Genomic DNA, 14,994 nt, shown 5'->3' on the forward strand with positions numbered 1-14,994 from the left:
ACTGCAAAATGATGATGGTGTGAAGTCCTAACGACCTGTTTGAAAACCCACTGGCAGTTTGTTTCCAGAGGCTCCAAGCCGTCTACCTGGAGCTGTGCCCCTCGGCATGCTTACCCAGCACACGCCTCCTCGCCTAGGTGAGACCTCTGCTCACGCACCAGGCCCCGCCATCTGCTTGAGGACTCTGTTCTGTGGATTCTCCCCTCCATTCTTCGGATCATCAATCTTTCCTTCTTTCCTGCATCATTTCCATGAGGATACAAGCACACTGTTACCACTAGGCTGAAGACACAAAACACCCTCCTCGGGACCACACTTCCACCTCCAGCTGCCAGGAACCTCTTTTCCTTCCTTTCCAACTCCGTTGGAGCTGTGCACCCCAGCTCTTTCTCAGAGAAATTAAATGCAAGCCACAAATGTGAGCTATGCAGTAAATTAACACACACACACACACACACACACACACACAAACTAACAACAATGGTGAAAACAAGACAGCACTTCACACCTATCAGAAAGGCCAAAGTCCAAGGCACGTGGGTGAGCAAGTGGGGCAACAGGAACTCTCGTTCACGGCGGTGGGAGCGCAAATGGTGCGGTCACTTTGGAAGACAGTTTGGCAGCTTCTTACAAAACTAAACATGCTCTTACCATACGATCCAGCAATTATGCTCCTTGGTATATACCCAAAGGAGCTGAAAACTTTGATCCACACCAAGAAAACTTGCATATGAATGTTTATAGCACTTTTATTCAAAATTTCAAAACTTGGAAGCCACCAAGATGCCCTTCAGAACGTGAATGGATAAACTACGATCCATCCAGACAGTGCAATATTACTGACACTCAAAAGAATGAGCACCAAGCCAGGAAAAAACATGGCGGAACTTTAAATGCACATTACTAAGGGAAAGAAGCCAATCTGAAAAGGCTACATACTGTATGATTTCATGTACAGAACATTCTGGAAAAGGCAAAGCCACAGAGACAGTAAAAAAAAAAAAAAAAAAAAAAAAAGTGGTTGCCAGGGGTTGGCGGAGGAAGGGAGGTACAGGAGGAGCACAGAAGATTTTTTTGGGGCAGTGAAACCACTCTGCATGACACCGTAATAGGGATACCTAGCATTAGACATTTGTCCAAACCCAAAGAATGTACACCACCAAATGACCCAATGGAAACTATGGACTCTGAGCTAATGATGATGTATCAGTACAGGCTTACCAACTGTCACAAACGCCCCTCTGGTGGGGGATGCTGACCGTGTGGGAGTGTGCGTGCGTGCGTGCGTGTGAAGACAGAGGAGGGGTACGTGGGAACTCCCTGTACTTCTTGCTCAATTTTTCTGTGAATCTAAAGTTGCTCCAAAAAATGAAGTCTATTAAACCCCCACTCCAAAAAAGAACCCCCACAGGTGAATTCTACTCACACCACATTTAACTCAATAACACCCACAATCTTATATCAAAGGTAATCCATATAAACTATTAATGAGATATTTCGTACTCCTTTCTCGTACCAAGCCTTCAATATTCAGCGTGCACTTGCACACTCAGAGCACATCTCAGGTGTTGCACGGCCACACACAGCCAGGCACCTCGGACTAAAAGGTGCAGGGCCAGGCTCACTCTCCAACCTGCCAGTAAGGCTCTCTTGCTCACCACCAAGCCTCCAGCATCACACTGGGCTCCACCGACATAAGGCACAGGGGTTCACGCTCTCCTATTGCATGGCCTTTCTTCCACCGGCCTGCTGGTCATCACACCCTCCTGATGCTTCTGAGAACCCACTCCAGCCCCAGATGTCGTGACTCTAGGCAAAGATGGCTCCACACATTCCTCCAGACCAGGACTCCTAACCTTAGGGTCAATTCCCAGCCACCTTCTCTGCTCTGTGTTCAGTTTGTGCCTCAGGCTTCTAGCAGGTTCCTCTTTTCAGAGAAGAGATCTTCTTTCTTTCCTGGTAGCTTTCAGGGAAGAGGTGTAGAATCAAATGCCTTGGCCTCAAGTCCTGGATGGCCCTATAAATGGGGACAGGGACTGAGAAGTGGGGAAGCCAGGCTTCAGTGACAGAGGAGGAAGTGCAGAAAGACTGGGCAGAATAACACCCACTTCCAGTCAGCCCCTAACTGCGTCTCAAGAAGCATGTGTCACTTGTATCATGAGAAAAGCAAGCTTTCCTAGAAAGACTTCTGGAAGCTGAACGGGAAGGCCAGCTGGTGGTGAGAAGGGGCCCTCACGTTCAGTGCTCGCAAGGCATTCGGGTCTGGCCATCTCTGTCCTTGCTCAGTCAGGATCACAGACGCCATCTCCTCTGCTGCCTAGGTGGCCTGCCAAACTGCTGACTACACCACTGGGCACTGGTGCACTGGAGGGGCCAGCAGAGAGAGCCCGGTCCCCAGATGACGTCATTCCACCCACATGTGACAGACCCTGACCTGAGGCTAAGGCCCTTCCCTCCTGCCAGCACAACCCCAGCCCATGTGGATCCCAAACTGGCACAGGAACAGCATCCTCCATTGGTGATAGGGACACCCAGACTATGTATCTGCTGCTCCAAGGCTCTGGTAACAAACTTTAACAATTTTACCAAGAGACAAAAACTGGTAACAGAAATCAGTTAAGGAATGGGAAACTGACATACCCAGAAGCAAGAAGATTCAGGTACCTTCATTTGATGTCTCAAGTACAGAAAATTTTGCATTTATAGTGAAAGGCATTTAACCACATTATCAGAAATTCTAAAAATGTTTTCTATTTCATCTTCAGTAATTTAATAACTAGAATCTCATATTTTGATGAAAAACAAAGACTGTATATTCTTTTTTTTTTTAATGTTTATTTTTGAGAGAGAGAGTGAGCGAGCACGCGCACAAGCCGGGGAGGGGCAGCGAGAGGGAGACACAGAATCTGAAGCAGATTCCAGGCTTTGCGCTGTCAGAACAGAGCCTTACACGGGGCTCGAACCGACAAACTGGGAGATCATGATCTGAGCTGAACTCAGATGCTTAACCCACTGAGCCACCCAGGCACCTCTGTATAGTCTTTAAATATATGTATAAGCATTTTTTCTGGCATTAAATAGGAGATACATGTGATTATGTATAAAATCATATCTGTGAGATACAATGGTCAGCACCATATGTAAAATAAATGGCTGAACAAAAACAGACTCCAAAGAGCTTTTGAAATCTGTATTTTTAACGCTGACAGTCACACCTCAATTCCAAATAGTAGCTTAATTCAAAAACAGCACAGTCTTCACCTCACACATGCTACAATGGCTTTGCTCAAAAAGACAACAAACAACAGGTGCTGGCGAGGCGTGGAACCCCGGGCACTGTTGGTGGGAGCAGTGCAGCTGCTGTGGAAAACAGGCCGGGGGTCCCTCACAAAATCAGAAACAGAGCTACCATGTGACCTAGCAATTCCACTTCCGGGCATGTATCCAAAGAAAACGGAAACACTAGCTCAAAACCATGTCTGCACCTCCACGTTCACTACAGTAGCAGCTACAAGAGCCAAGGCATGGAAGCAGCCCAAGGGTCCATTAATGGAAGAACGGAGAAAACACAATGGAGCACTACTCAGCCATAAAAAAGAACAAAATCTCAACACCAACGGATCTCGAGGGCACTATGCTAAGGCGAAGTAAGTCAGAAAAGGACAAATCCCATATTGTTTCACTTACATGCTGAATCTAAAAAACGACAATGAAAAGAACAAATACTGAGCTCAGACAAAACAGACTGGCAATGCCAGCGGCAGGGCTGGAGGAGGAGAGAAATGGGTGAAGGGGGTCAAAAGGTGCAAGCTCCCAGTTATAAGATAAGTAAGTCCTAGGGACATCATTGTGTACGTCATGACAACTACAGTTAACGATACTGTATTGCATATTTTAAAGTTGCTCAGAGAACAGATCTGAACAATTCTCATCGTAAGAAAAAAGTCTGCAACCGGGTGTGGTGACAGATATCAGACTTACTGTGGTGATCACATGTATACAAACACTGCCTTATTATGTTGTACACCTGCAACTAATATAATGTTGTATATCATACCTCAATAAAAAAAAAATTTTTTTTTTTTAAGAGCAAAGTCAAAAGCAATTTTAGACAGCTTTGAGCTGATCCCTAAACTAACACAAGATCCAGCTTGGTAGCCACTGTCAAAATGTGGCTACAGAGCACTTGAAATGTGATTAGTCAAACTGAGATGTGGCAAAGTATAAAATCCACACCAGACTTCAAAGACTTGTATGAAAAAAGGAATGCAAATATTTCAGTAATAATTTTTCTATTGATTCCATGCTGAAATAATATTGTCGCTGGTTACTTAAGGTTAAGTAAAATATACCAGGTAAAATTGATTATATTTGTTTCTTTTTACCTTTATAAGATGGTTACTAAAAAAAATATATTTTTAAGTAGGCTGCACGCCCAGCACGGAGCCCAACGCAGAGCTCGAATTTGCAACCCTGCGATCAAGACCTAAGCTGAGATCAAGAGTCAGATGCTTAACTGACCGAGCCACCTAGGTACCCCCTTTTATTTTAAGTAATTTCTACACCCTACATGGGGCTCAAACTGAGATGATGGGTCACAAGCTCTGGCCAGGTACCCCCTCAGTACACTTTCAAGACATTATTATGGAAATATCCCAACACATATAAAAGATGAAAGAATAGTATAATGAACTCTTCACGTACCCATCACTCAGCTTCAACAATTATGTTTCATCTGCTCTTTCCACCTCCCCACTTCTTTTTTTTTTTTGAGAGAGCGGGGGAGGGGCAGAGGAGACTGAAGGAGTAAGAGGGAGGGAGGGAGGGAGGGAGGAAGGGAGGGAGGGAGGGAGAGAGACAGAGACAGAGACAGAGACAGAGAGAATATCTCAAGCAGGCTCCAAACTCAGTGCTGAGACTGACACGGGGCAGAATCCCACAACCCTGGGATCATGACCTGAGCTGAGATCAAGAGTCAGACGCTTAACCCACTGAGGCCCCCCACCCCCCCCACCCCCCCGCCCTGCGCCCCCGGTTACTAACAATTTTACAATTACATGTGGCTTACATTCCATTTCTCTTGAGCAGTACTGGGCTGGAAAGTCACTATTTCTCCCTTTTCCCATCTTCTATGAACTAATAATAAAGAATAAATATCCAGCCCTAAGCAGAAGGAAATGAAGTCACAGGGAATAATTTACAAATAGGAAAAAGAACAGCTAGAAAATGAGAATTTGACTACAGCTGACAATAGCTCTAAATACTTTAATCCTTTTAAACTCCCAAGTTTTTTAACACAGAAATTTAAAACTTCTGTAAAGCATAAAGTTGTTTTTTTTTTTTTAATAACCAACTTAGACAAAATATCTGTAATACAGAGGCAATAGACTAATTTCCTCAATATGTACAGGAGCTTCTAATCATCCCAACAGCCTTATATGGTGAGTCCAATTACCATCCTCACTTTACTGAAAAGAAAATTAAAGTGCTGAGTTTGAGAAAACTTGTTCACGCTGGCTGGTAAGTCTCAGAACGAGGATTCGATGTAGGTGAGCTGGCTCCAGACACTGGAAGATGTGCTGGAGTCCCTTCCTGGGCAAGGCAGCTTCTCAGATGAAGGCACCCTTCCCAAAATACAGCTGTATGAGTCCTAGGGCTCACATCGCTGGGGCATGGGCACACCAGCCAGCTAAGGGAGGTGGGAGTATAGGTGGGGCATCAAAATCAAAATACATGTGCATTAGCAGAGACCAACAAAGCCAAAAACTGCTTCTCAGACGAGCAAAAAAATGGACAGATAATGGCGAGACTCAAGAGGAAGGAGAACGTACAAAACACCAAGGTCAAAATGAAAACATCGTTACATCAAACTCACTTAAAATAGCAATAACAATAAATAAGTATCAACATATTTAGGTCAAACTTTTGGTGAAAGTTTGATGAAATGTTCAAAGAATTCCTAGAAAGTACAATTTACCAAAACAGATAGATAGAAACTGGAGCAGTACTTTAATTAGTAAATAAACTCGACCAGATGGAAGTCCAAGCTGAGATGGCTTCTAGCAAAATTTAATAAGAAATAAGTGTAGGGGCCTGGGGGGCTCAGGCAGTTAAGCCTCCTACTTCGGCTCAGGTCATGACCTCGTGGTCCGTGAGTTTGAGCCCCACGTCGGGCTCTGTGCTGACAGCTCGAAGCCTGGAGCCTGCTTCGGATTCTGTGTGTGTCTCTCTCTCTCTGCCCCCTCCCCCACTCACGCTCTGTCTCTTTCTCCTTAAAATAAATAAACATCCCAAAAACAAAATGTTTAAGAAATAAGTCTAATTTTATTTTATTTTTTTAATTTTTTTTAATGTTTATTATTTGAGAGACAGAGAGCAAGCAGGGAAGGGGCAGAGAGAGAGGGAGACACAGAATCCGAAGCAGGCTCCAGGCTCTGAGCTGTCAGCACAGAGCCCGACGCGGGGCTCGAACCCACAAACTGTGAGATCATGACCTGAGCCGAAGTCGGCCGCCAACCGACTGAGCCACCCAGGCGCCCCGTAATAAGTCTAATTTTAGACAAACTCTTCCAGATAACAGAAAAAAGTACACACCAAAAATTAACCATAATCTACATCCTGAAATCCAACAGATGAAAGAAAATTCCAAGTTACTCTCATTCATGAAAATAAATGCAAAAAAATTCTAAATTATTGTATGAGCAAACTGAATCTGGCAATAGACAGAAAAGGATACCACTATGGCAAAGTGGGTTTTTACCCAAGAATTCATAGTTCAACACTGAGCTGATTTTCTAATTACTTTATCACATTACAGAACAAGACACAAGTACCATGTAATTAAACAGATGCCAGAAGAGGCTTTTGATAAAACTGAACATCCATTCATTAGTAAAAACATTCCTAATTAACCAGGAATACAAGGTAACTTTCTTAAAATGATAAATAAAGGCTATCTTAAAAAAAAAATCTATTAACAAAAAACGTAAAAACAAAACAGTGCAAGTTTTCCCTTTGGAATCAGGAATGAGATTGAAGGTACCTGCAACCATCATTTCTATTCAACTTTATCCTAGAGATCCCAGCCACAACAGTCAGGAAAGAAAAATAAAAGGACTGATGATTAGAAAAGAGAACAAGAAGTGTCACTATTTGCAGATGATATAATTGTACGCACAGAAAACCCAAAAGGATGTAAAAATAAATAAGAATATCTTACAAATGTTGATAAAGAACAAAATATTTTAAATTATATTCCCATATACCAACAACAAATATTTTTTTAAAAATTTAAGTTACCACTTATAACATCTACCAAAAAAAAAAAAAAAAAAACCACCAGGTGCTACACTCATGGAAACTGGCCATTATGGCCATTATGGTACGGAGGGACATAATACGCAAGGGCAGCATGAGTCAGTGGAGCCAGGGCTGAGAAACGTGGCTGGCAGTTGGAGACTAATTACAAACACAAGGACTGAGAAATAAGGAAATATACTGAAGATAATGCAGCGAGGTTTCTCAGTGTAGGATTAGAGAGGCACAAATATGCAATGGAAGAAGGCCATAGTAAACTCCAAATGCTGGACCAGAACTGAAAAGATCTGGTGCAAACTCCTGGTTTTAATAGATCACAAAACCCGATACAGGTGGATGAGTCTACACACGCATACATTTATTTCCTATCTCTGTTGGCTGTGAGAACATCTAGCACCCAAATTTTGATTTGTAAATACCATGGTCTATTAACAGAAACCAAGGCTTCTTAGAATAATGGCTGATTTCAGGGTTGTGGCAGAAAAAAACTCAACATAAGAACGGAACTTCTGGTACTATAAAGAAAGACTCAAAGAACAATGAAGATATGTCTAAAGGATTCAGCAGCCAGCATATAATCTATTACAACCAGGAGTTTCCACCAAATCTGGCCATATTTGATATAATGCATAAAACAGAGACCCGTAAGTTCATATTTATATAGGGGGTACACAGATAACAAGAAAGGAGAGCCCTAGCTTACTGCAGAGTGTCAATAATCGCTAAAGGAATGACAACATTAAAAGGTCACCATTTGGCTCCCACAGATTTACTGGACTCAACTAAGAATCACCAATAGATGCTAAAACCAGAGGGAGAAGGTCTGATGAGAAACAGGACATTTACAACAACTTCAAAGTATTTCCCTACAAAAGACATTACCTAATCATTACTAGTAAATACAAGATTCTTATTAACTTTATAGTGAACAAACCAATCAGATAACAGCTTAACCATTAGGTGGGAGTTATCGCCACCCATAATGGAACAAATCAACACCACAAACTCCTGAGATGATGGGCTACAAAGAACACAGCATCACTTGTATGAAATTCCTGCTCAAATGCAAAATCTGAGTCTAATCAGGGGGAAACCTCAGATACACCCAAGTTAAGGGTCATTCCACCAAGTGTGCAGTCTCTCGTAAAAATGTCAAGGTCAGAGTGCCTGGCTGGCTCAGTTGGTGGAGCATGTGACTCTTGATCTTGGGGCTGTAAGTTTGAGCCCCACATTGGATATAGAGATTACTCAAAGATAAAATCTTTTTGTTGTTGTTGTTTATTTATCTTTGAGTGAGAGACAAAGCGTGAACAGGGGAGGGGCAGAGAGGGAGGGAGACACAGAATCTGAGTTCTGTGCTGAGCTGTCAGTACAGAGCAGGACACGGGGCTCGAACCCATGAACCATGAGATCATGACCTGAGCTGAAGTCGGACACTCAACCGACTGAGCCATCCAGGTGCCCCAAAAAATAAAGTCTTGAAAAAAAAAAAAAAAAAAGGTCAAGGTCATGAAAGACAAAAGACTGAGAAATTCCAAATATGGCAACCAAATACAGTGAGTGATCTCGAAACTTATTCTGGACCATAAAGGAACAGGGAGGAAAGTTCTTTCGTTTGTTTTTGCTATTAGGAACACTCTGGGGTGGGGGGAGGCAGAGTGCCTGAGTGGCTCAGTTGATTAAGCATCCAACTCTTGCTTTCAGCTCAGGTCATGATCTCACAGTTCCTGAGATCAAGCTCTGTGTCAGGCTCTCTACTGACAGCATGGAGCCTCCTTGGGACTCTTTCTTTCTTTCTTTCTTTCTTTCTTTTCTTTCTTTCTTTTTCTTTCTCTCTCTCTCTCTCTCTCTCTCTCGCTCTCTCCCCCTCCCTCCCTCTCTCTGCATCCCCCACCCCAAATAAATAAACATTAAAATCATTAAAATTAAAAAAAAAAAAGAACATTTGGGGGACAAATGGTGAAATTTGAAAGAACCTGTGGGTGAGATGTTAATACTGTAACAATGCTAATTTTCTGATTTGACAGGTATACAATTTATATGGAGAAGAATGTTCCTGTTTTTAGAAAAATACACACTCATACTGGAGGTAATGGACACTATGTTTATAATTTTTCTTCAAGGGAGCCCAGAGAAAAATCGTAAAACATATACATGTGTGTATAGAGAGAAGGCGAAGAGAGAGGAAGGGAGAGATGTAATGATAAGGCAAATGTAAAATGCCAAAAGCTGGGGAATCTGGGCCAAGAGGATATAGAAATTTGGTAATATTTTTGTACTTTTCTGTAAATTTGAAATTGTTTCTAAGTTAAGTGGTTTTAAAACTTCTTAAATGCCAAAGAATAGATCAAAAGCTAGAGGGAAACCATGCAGAGAAAACTATACCTAAAAGAGAAGACTATAAATCTTTATTGACAGAAGTAAAGACACCCAAAGTAAACGGAAATCACACACTTACAGATGAAAACTCAAAGTTAGAGAAAACTATACATTTTTATTGAAAAAAGTACAGATACTCAAATAAATGGAGAAAAATATCAGCTTCAAAGATGAAAAACTCGAGGTGACAATGTCATCATTCCTCAGACTGATCTATATATTCAATGGAATTTGAACCAAAATTCAAACAAACCTGTATATGGAAACTGAGAGTCTAGAATTTACATAAAAAGACAAGGGAGCCAAGAATAACCAACAAGGAGGACTACCAGGACTTACTAAAACGCTGTACTGGGTGCCGCGGGGGGGGGGGGGGGGTGCAGTCAGTTAAATGTCCAGGTCTTGAATTCAGCTCAGGTCATGATCTCATGGTTCATGGAATCGAGCCTATGTCGGGCTCTTTGCTGACAGTGTGGATGGAGCCTGCTTGGGATTCTCTCTCCCTCCCTCCCTCCCTCCCGCTCTCTCTCTCTCTCTCTCTGCCCCGCCCCTGCTCATGCTGTCTCTCTCAAAAATAAATAAACATTAAAAAAAAAAAAAAATAGCTGCACTAACTGAGGGAGAATGGTATTGATCCAAGGATAGACAAAGAACACAGAACCAAATTTATAGACTCTAAATTTATAACAGAGATGGCATTCCATAGCACTGTGGAAAGAACATTCTTTTTAACTAACAGTATTACGACAACTATGTATCCAAATGAAGGAAAAATAAAATATAATCCCTACATCACATGATATACAAAAATCAATTTCAAATTATAGACCTAAATGTGAAAGGTAACATTGGTATCTTCATGATCTCCAGTGAAGGAAAACATTTTAAAGCAAGACATCAAAAGAACTATAGCATAAAGGAGTGAACAGATCTAACTATTTAAAAATAAACTTCCAGGAGTGCCTGGGTGGCTCAGTCGGTTGAGCCTCCGACTTCGGCTCAGGTCATGATCTCGCGGTTCATGAGTTTGAGCCCTGCATTGGGTGCTGTGCTGAGCCTGCTCGGAGCCTAGAGCCTGCTTCGGGTTCTATGTCTCCCTCTCTCTCTACCCCCTTGCCCACTCACACTCTTGTCTCTCTCTCTCTCTCTCTCTCTCTCTCAAAAATAAACATTAAAAAAATTTTTTTAAATAAACTTCTAGACAAAAGACAGCATTAAGAAAGAAAAAAAAAACTAAGAAAAAGATCTAAAACTCAATAGAAAATAAATGAGCAAAAGACTTGAACAGGCTTTCACAAAAAAAGGATATCCAAATGGTCAATTAACATATAGTCAAAGAATGCAAATTAAAATCACAGTAAAATACCAAGCAGAGTAGCTAAAATAAAAAAAAAAAACTGTGTTGGGGCGCCTGGGTGGCTCAGTAGGTTGAGCGTCCAACTTCGGCTCAGTTCATGATCTCACAGTCCGTGGGTTCAGGCCCCGCGTCGGGCTCTGTGCTGACAGCTCAGAGCCTGGAGCCTGCTTCAGACTGTGTGTCTCCCTCTCTCTCTAACCCTTCCCCATTCATGCTCTGTCTCAAAAATAAATAAACGTTAAAAAAATTAAAAAAAAAAACAAAACACAACTGTGACCATTTAGGCAAAAAAACAAAACCACGGGAACTCTGGTGCACTGCTGGTAGAGTGGAAACAGGTATAACCATGTTGGGGAACACACACTGTATTTTAAGACTTCAAAAACACAATATATTATGACCAAGTAGTTTCTCTTCTAAATACGTATCTTTCCTGATACCCTGTTTTGTAGGCACCAAGATACCTGTACAAGATTATTCATACCAGCTCCAAACTGGAAATAGCCCAGATACCCATCAACTATAGAATGGATAAATGTATTGTAGTCTATTCGTATAGTGAAACACTACTCAGCAATAAAATGATCAAATTGTAGCTCAGTTCAAAAGAAATCTTAAAAATATTATTGCATGAAAAAAGTCATTACCAAAGACTGTAGGTAGTTTGCTTCCATTTATGTAATATTCAAAAACAGGCAAAACTATACTGTTTAGGTATGTATGCTTAGTGGGCTTTTAGAGTCACCAGAATGTTCTATTTATCTGACTGGTACTCATACTAGGGGTCAAATTCAAATAATTTACAGAGCTATACATTCATTTTATGCTCTTTTACAGCATTTAACAATAAAAAAGTTTTGAAAAAAAGAAATAAATGTTTGACAAAAGAACAAGGTAATTCAGTTGGTGAGGAAGAGGCTTCTCAGTAAATGATACACAACTGGAAATCCATAGGAAAACACCTCCAACCTTACCTAACACCACTGTAAAAATTAATGTGAAATGAATAACAGACCTATACATAAAAGCTAAATTATAGGGGCACTGGCTGGCTCAGCCAGTGGAGCGTGCGGCTCTTGATCTCAGGGTCATGAGTTCAAGTCTCTCCTTGGGTACAGAGATTACTTAAAAATAAAATCTTTAAAAACATAAAAAGCTAAAATTATAAAACTTTAATATGAAAACAAAGTAAAAAAATCTTCCCAACCTTAGAATAGACAAAAGATTTCAACCTTGGGGTAGACAGATTTCTTAGGATCCTGAAAAGCACTAATGATAAAAGGAAAAAAAAATGACGAACTGGACTTCATCAAGCTTTATAAAACTTCTTTCCGTTCCTCAAGACAGAGGAAGGTTGCTTCTGGCTTCTGCCCCAGGATGGACTGCTCCCACACTTAACAATGAAAACCAACTAATTTCGAGTCCATGACTTTTTTTGAAGCTACCAGGGAACTGAGGTCACGGAGCAAATTGGCCCAAACTCCGAGTGCCTTCAAGGAAAGAGCATACACACTCACCTGAGGTGGATGCAATGCGGCACTGATAAGAAGACTGTTATGAACAGATGACAAATTGTGAAGACTGCAAACTGTCAGGACAACTCCTGGGGTCACAGAAATTGGGGAAGTCTGTATCCCTTTGCAACCTGTCTACGAAACCCACGGGATGGTCACTGAAAAGACGTGAAAGAGCCCTAAGAAGCACTGATGGCAGTACAGAACTGGGCAGGGGAGCAGCAGCCAAGTGGGAGGGGCAAGAAATTTCACCCAGGTCCTTCCCTTCCATCTCCACTAAGGAACAAAAGCCTTAATCTGTACAGGGGAGGGCTGTGGTGAACACTCATTACAACTTGGGGAAGGGAATGGGGGGGGGGGTGGCATTTACTCCTGGAGAAGGGGCAGGATTGCACAATGAGCCCATAACCTGAGCCAAGGAAGAAGGGCAGAAGAACCAAGAGGGCCACTCCCCAAGACTCGGGGTTGCCATACATGCCTAACGCGGAGTCTTACTCAGAATAACGAAGATAGCACCACACTACCACCAAACATGATTCAATAAAAAAGCTTCAAATAACAGCCAACTGAAGACTACTACTAGGACGGACGGAGAGGAATAAGGGTGTGCAAAGATACACTTTGTGAAGTACTACAAATAGGGAAGACTTAAAACTCAGAATTACAGAGTTCTGGTAACCCACCTTCACACTAAACATAAGCCATTGCTACAGAACTTTGACAGCTGTGGTGCACTGACAATAACCAAAGCAACAATAAATCCTAAACCTAGGTCTACTTTTAATGAGAGTAATACAAACTACAGCACTAAAGACCGAGTAGAAAGAAAGCTGTGTCCATTTCCAGGCATAAAAATGATTTACTTCAGTTTCTACTCTCCTATACAGTATGTCTGTCTTTGAAAAACAATTATAAAGCATATAAAAGGCATGGGGAAAAAACAACCCACACTCCCAAGAGACAGAGCAATCATCAAAACAAGATTCAGACATGAAGCAGGTGTTGGAACTATCTAACAGAGAATTTGAAATAACTATATATAATATATCAAAGACTATTAACAGAAAAAGTGGACAACATCAGAAAGGTAGTTTCAGCAGGGAAATGAACACTACAGAATCAGTGAGCTTGAAGACAGATCAACTCACCCAAACTAAAACACAAAAAGAAAAGGTGGGCGGTGGGGGGAACAAACAAGAAGTGTGACACAATAGGAAACATTCTCATTTATAGGTAATCAGAATCCTAGCAAGAGGTGAACAGAGCAGAAGAAATTACGGTTGAGAACTTTCCAAAATTAATGACACACCAAACCACAGATCCAAGAAGCACAGCTAAAAAAAAACAAAAACAAAAACAAAAAAAAAAAAAAAAAAAAAAAAACCCCTGCCTCGTTATATCACTTCCAAAATGCTACAAACGAAAAAGAGAAAATCTTGAAGGCAGCCAGAGATAAGAGACATTAGACACAGAAGAACAAAAACAAGAATTACAGCAGGGTTCCTGGTGGGGGAGGGGGATGGGGACTTGAAACCCAGAAGACGGTGATTTTTTTTTTTTTTTTTTAGAGTACTGAAAGGGAAAAGCAACAACCACCACCTATTAAGTCAAAATTCTATACCCAGCAAAGATATCTTTCTAAAAATAATGGAGAAAGATTTTCTCAGAAACAAATACTGAAGAAAATTCATTGCCAGGAGACTTAACCTACAAGAAAGGTAAGATATTTCAGGCAGAAAGAATCTGAGTAATACTGAAACTTGGATCTACAAAAAAGAAATGAAGAGCCCTAAAAACATAATGCGAGTAAAATAAAATCAGTCTTTTCTGTTTTTTCAAGAATTGCACTAAAAGGTAACTTGCAAAAGCAAAAATAGTGAGTACTGTGTGTTAATAGAACATATAAATGCAAAATAAATAACATCAGAGAATTGGGAATATACTATGTAAAGGCCCTTTGGCAGGCAGACCTTAGACTGTGGGTTCAACTCCAGACCACTGCAAACAGAGCCACTCAAATGAATTTCTTTTTCCCAGTACACTAGTATGCTGTAGCCTATTAGTGTGCAATAGCAGAAAAATTATGTACATACTTGAACTTTGTATCTTGTTTTAAAATTACTATAAATACAGTATCTATTAAAAATGCTAACCATCATCCGAGCTTTCAGCGAGCTGCAACCTTTTTGCTGGTGGAGGGTCTTGCCTTGACGCAGACTGCTGCTGACTGATCAGGGTCCTGGTTGCTGAAGGTTGGGGTGTCTGTGGCAGTTTCTCAAAACAAGAGAATGAATTTGCCGCCTCTTCCTTTCCCAAATGATTTCTCTGTGGCACGTGATGCGTCTGACAGCATTCTACCCACGGTACAACTTCTTTCAAAATTGGAGTCAGTCCCTTCAAACCCTGCCGCTCTTTATGAACTACGTT

The 14,994-nt window shown here is 41.3% G+C and overlaps 1 protein-coding gene across 10 annotated transcripts in view; it reads right to left on the minus strand.

The window, feature by feature from the left end:
- The window catches only part of FAM193A (family with sequence similarity 193 member A), a 170,245-nt gene that overhangs the window by 112,829 nt on the left and 42,422 nt on the right, over positions 1-14,994 (minus strand). For 2 of the 10 annotated variants that reach the window (XM_086705603.1, XM_086705604.1), the window contains exon 1: positions 115-461. The exons of the other annotated variants lie outside the window; for them this stretch is intronic. The gene's annotated coding sequence lies outside the window, so the exon portion shown is untranslated. Of the gene's footprint in view, positions 1-114; positions 462-14,994 lie in introns of those variants that run through there. 10 annotated transcript variants of the gene reach the window in all.

This window comes from Puma concolor, chromosome B1, assembly GCF_028749965.1.
Source record: "Puma concolor isolate L17-30 chromosome B1, mPumCon1.1.hap2, whole genome shotgun sequence".
NCBI lineage: Eukaryota > Metazoa > Chordata > Mammalia > Carnivora > Felidae > Puma > Puma concolor.